Consider the following 5,407-nt stretch of genomic DNA (forward strand, 5'->3'; position numbering starts at 1 on the left):
GTCTTGGTAAGTGTATTGAACTTAGACAAGGCAACACGAATGAGAGGGCATTAACCTCAATCTATCAACATAAAAGACTAGAGCATAATAACCAAAGACCTCTTGCCTACCGCTTACAAGCTGATTAAGGTAACAAAATCTAATCAATGTCATGACCGTGAATTGAACATAGACAAAACATGATGAGAGGGCATTAACTTCGACCAGTTAGTCTTAACAGACAAGCTCACGGTAGCAAGGTCTCGTACGCGCCCCTGTCGGCTCAATGACATCATCACGCTTCTGCGAGATACGAATAAGACCGACCGAAGCATCGGCTCTCAACAGTAGCACGGTGACGTTAGAGGCTAGACGGTTAGTGATATGAGGGGCGGGGGTAAAGATCTATCAGACCTAGCATGTGTAAAGCAGTGAAAGCATGCAGAGTCTACTAACCGATACGATCTAATAAGTCGATACGATCTAATAAGTGTGAACGTTTAAACAAGGCAAGGGAGCCGATGAAGACAACCTAACCAGATCTAAGCCGTTCGATAACTGTGAGCAATCGTTGAAGACAAGTAGAATATTGGACAAAACATAGAAAGTCCTACTTGCAATCTAAGATAACTCAATAACTAGCCATACAATAATATCATAATATGAGACTTAACTTAGAAAGTTCTAATAGAGGTCGTAATGACCGGGTGACGGTACTTACAAGCTCGCCCGAGATCGAAGCCGATGCAGCCTTGCGAGCTAGAAGGAACTCGTCGAATCTACTCTACTCCTACTCCTAGGATTTTAGTGGCGTGGTGCCGAAAGGTTGTATTGATTGATTGATTTTTTATTACAAAGCTCATGGGTTTATATTTATACCCTGGAGCAAACTAAAATCCTAGTCGATTACATCATGACTATTACAGCTATTTCTAAAACTACTAAAGATACATCTCCACGCTTTCCCTTATTTGGTGGAGTCGATTTCGCTTCGGACTGAGCCCGACTGGTCTTCTATCCGCTTTTGGAATCATGGTCAACAACAGCTAGACTTGGTCAACGTGGCGCCAACTTCAAGCTCTTTCTCTCTCCTTCATCAGTTGTCAGAATCTTATCTATAATGGTTGACTCTTGTGAAAAACCGGTGTCAACAGGAACACCAAGTCTTTGGGACCTTTTCTCGACCCATTGATGGTTTACATTCTTTTTAAATCAAAGCCGTGGATCTAGTTTTTCTTCATGTTCTAGTTTTTTTAAGGAAACATAAATATAAACAACAAATAAAATGACATTCACATCAAGTAGTCCATTTCGTAAAATCAGATGTCGTTTTAGTTACAGTAGCCCTATGTTTAAAACATAGAGAGCTGACATAACCTATTAGCTAATCACAAGGATCTAACATACACGAATATGAGGAACATAAAAGTTTCCGAGGCTACGACAGCTTAGCCTTTTCGTTTTTGTCTCTATATTCCTCACATTACAATCTCCTATTACATGCCTTTTATTTATAGTCCAAGGCGCGTATCCTGACCCGTGATACTGCTTGACTATAATTCTGAATCATGTAAGCCACCGCCTTACTGCCTTGACGTATGCAACGGTGTAAGCTTCCTGGCTAAGTAACTTCATAGGATAGTAAACGGGCTTTTCCTATACGTAAATGGGTCTCTGCCTAGCCTCTTCCATATGCTCCTCGCCGCTCTTCACTTAGTAGAGCTTTGGCAAAACACCAAGGGCCTCTCCTCCTTTTCACATACACCGGAACCCACTCCACATACGTGATTAGAGGGTCTCACAAGACTTACAAGCCCCAGATTTAGAACTTTTGGTGCACGCAAGCACCGATAACAAAGAGGTGCGCAAACCTTGCCTAACTCTAGGCTAATCCCTTAGAAAATGCGCTAATAGTCCTAAACTAGCACTAATCAAGATCTAAGCCTTATGCTAATTGCTTTAATCTTCTCTTGAGCACTGTGGTGGATACTGCACTTGTGTATAGCTTCTCAAGCTCTTAAACTTTTCAAATGCCCAGGTAATGGGGTATTTATAGCCCCAAGTCCTAGAACTAGCTGTTGCTTCAACGGTCATAAAAATTGCGATCACCGACTGATTTGGTGCTCCAACTTTAGCTAGCCGATGAGCCACTGACGCCTGAGCTCCATTGTCACCGATTGATTCGGTGCCTCTTCTTGGCCATCACCGTATGAATCGATGAGTCCTCTGATCCAATGCCTTCTTTCACCAACAAACCAAGTTATCCCCACTCATAGGAAGATTGGGATCAGCCCTCGCCATATCACGGCCAACACATTCAGCTGTTGGAGGAGGCAGCGAGAGACAGGCAACTCCAGAATAGGTTGGACCATGCTGGTGCCCCTTCTTTGCATAAAAACAATAAGCACAACAAAATTAGAAAAACATGGAGCGAGCAAGAACAAAAAGAGTAGGCCGGAGCAGAAGTACTTTGCCTTTTGTCGAGATGTAGAACAAAGCCTAATGGTGAACAAGCAAAACAAGTGAGAACAAACTAGGAAGCCGGGCAAAGCACACACACGTGCGCGCGCGCGACTAACTTCCGATTCAATCCGTTAACTTGCACTGGGAGATGAAGCTCTTCAACTTCCATCTTTTTGAATTCACACTGGATGCCCTCGGAGAAGCCGAGCAGTTGATTCTCTCTGGAGGCTCGATGAACGCGGTAGCTAGCATATAAAAATGAATGTGCTGATGCGGAATGACATCGGTACATTTGAGTAAACGTGCTGATGTACAGCAGTAGTGATAAGACTAATCCCAGTGCAGGTTTCATAGAGGTTTCATGCACATTAATTAGGGTGCTATATCAGCATTTTTGATGATGTGGCAGTGAATTAATAAGAAGAGAGGTAAGAGGGGTTTCATCTAGATGAAACCATGTATGCACAGTTACCTTTGTGTCTTGCATGTACTGCATATGAAACAACACCATAAAATTTTGCATTGTAGAGGTAGTTTCAAACACAATTTCATTTTCATGTTGCTTATGTGGCTATCTTGTAAACATCAAAATGAAACTCTCCATTGAGATTAGCCTAAGTTTACTTCGCTATTCTTGTCGGTTCTATTCTGCAGCAGTGTGAAAGGACTTAATGTACCGGTGCATTTTCAAATGTACGTCTAGTGGAGCCTCATGCATAAGGTCAGTCTTAGTGCACAATTAAGATTGTGAACTTGGTGAAACTCTCCCTTCCTCTTTCATCATAATTACCCTACCAAGTAAGTAATTTTGATGATGTAGTATAGAAGTTAGTGTTCCTGAAACTCTCCTGCAACATCCATTGAAACTGGTCTACGAATGTGATGACGCTGGTGAGTGCGGCGCCGGATGCACGGGTCGGTCCAGGAAGACGACCATTGGAGCTCCTTCCTAAATGATGGGTGGGTCCCACATGGCAAAAGCTGTAGAAAAGCCTTGCTGCCAAATATCTACCATTTCAACTCTCTATCTAACAAGCTACTTTTTTGTGGGCAGCTGGGTTAACAAACGCTTTAGTCGTGCCAAACGGAGGCATGTCTAGCAGGAAGATCTTCTGGAAGCACAAACAAACGTTTCAATAGAAGTTTGCGGAACGTCGACCAGACCGTGACGACTGCCATAGATGAGGCCAAATCTGCTCAGAAGCGTGAGAATCAACAAGGTCGTGTTCGGCAAGAAGTGTCCAGCACTCTCATGCTAATACCGTGTTATGATACGTTGTTACCATGCCAGAAACAAAAGTTAAGGAAAGTACAAAAAAACAATATTGTATTAATTGATTTTTGTAATTGTGTACCCAATGCAACTTGGAAACGTTTCCTCTTACTAGAAAGGTCCAAAGGTTTCCTTTTTGGCAGCATGGTATACTAAACTTTCTACACGGATGTATGCTTCTTCTTGGCTGCAGCTGTTATTTTCCACATCAGGCTTTTACACCCTCTATATCATCTAAACACTCCATACTTCACGCATTTAAGGCAGCTCGTGGATATATCATAAAAATACTCCCTCCGTTGCAAAAACAATGTAAGTACAGTTTTATCCTAAGTAAAACTATTTTAAGCATGTGTAAATTTACAGAGAAGAGTATCAATATTATGACACAAAATAAATATAACTAGATTCATCATTAAATATTTTCATAGTACATATATTTGGGGTTATCAATGTTGAGAACATTTTCCATGTTCTCTAAATTTAGTCAAACATGAGATAGTTTAACTTATGACAAAATTAGAATTGCATTTGTTTAGATAGAGGAGTGTACAATACACCAAGATAGATAGTTATAGATTAAATGAGAATAAATTGTCTCATTTACTACGGATTCCATATGAGGTGACAAATTGTAGCGCATTCATTCTCATCCCTTCTTGGGAGGATCAACAGTTGGAGGCTTGACATGATTACCCTGCCCCTGCAGTAGTGAGTATATAATTTGTTAGATAAGACTGTTAACGGACAATTTTCAGTCTTTATATAAAAATTTTCAAAATGTTTATTTGAAAGCATTGTACTCCTCGAGCAACGGTTGGGATGATTTCCAAGGGTGAACTCTAGACCCAAAAAAACAAATAATATTTGTTGTACATATGAGAAGAATTGGTGTAATTGGTTCGACTGTACTACTGAGCCTCGTGGGCAGATTATATTCAAGTACATAGCTTAGAAGCAAGTAGCCTCCCATAGAGACATGTCAAGTCAGGATTATATAGACAATTCTAATGTAGCATATCTAGTGATATATCCCAATATACTCTAATATTTGTGTACAAAAGGGAGAACCATGCATCGTGGCACACCTTACCAAAACCCAAAGGCACCCAAATTTCAGATCTTCGCAACAGTGGATGTAGATGGTGTTAGTGTAGTGTGGTCCACGGCCAATAAAATGCATGAACTTCGTAACTACAAAAACTGAGTTCTGCGCAAGGCATCCTTTTTTTTTTTTGGAAAATGCAATACAGATAATGCAAAATGCTCCTTGTACGCGCGCTCACGTTGTAAACTTATGCATACACAACCTTCAACATTGTCCTTGTGCCATTTGTGAGTAGGATAGATAGCGCATAGAGTTGTTTAGCGTTTCTTTTTGGGTAAACAGATGTTATGTAGAGATCCTGATTGTTTATAAAAGGATTTAACAGAGTTATATGTGGAGTTTGTTTGACAGTTCACCAAATTTTCAAGCAGAATATCTAGGGAATTTTTTAGTATATGCACGTACCGTCGGTACCGAAAGGTAATGGTGTGCTCCACTGCCGAACGACAGTTGAAGACAAAATAACATCAACAACGCGATTACGATGGCAGCAAGTTGGAGCAGATGATGCATCTGGGTGCTTCTGTGTGCAGAGAACACCATCCTGTCTTACACTATGTGTTGGGAATGTTTTCGTTTGTTTG

At 40.9% G+C, this 5,407-nt stretch overlaps 1 long non-coding RNA gene across 1 annotated transcript; it reads right to left on the bottom strand.

Annotated features, from left to right (window-relative positions):
* Positions 1 to 4,109: 4,109 nt before the first annotated feature.
* LOC117848017 (uncharacterized) lies at positions 4,110 to 5,407 on the bottom strand. The gene is made up of 2 exons (XR_004638766.2): positions 5,229 to 5,407; positions 4,110 to 4,418 (listed from the first exon to the last, which is right to left on the bottom strand). It is a non-coding gene; the product is annotated as an uncharacterized lncRNA (long non-coding RNA).

This window comes from Setaria viridis, chromosome 3 (assembly GCF_005286985.2).
Source record: "Setaria viridis chromosome 3, Setaria_viridis_v4.0, whole genome shotgun sequence".
In the NCBI taxonomy this organism is placed as follows: Eukaryota; Viridiplantae; Streptophyta; class Magnoliopsida; order Poales; family Poaceae; genus Setaria; species Setaria viridis.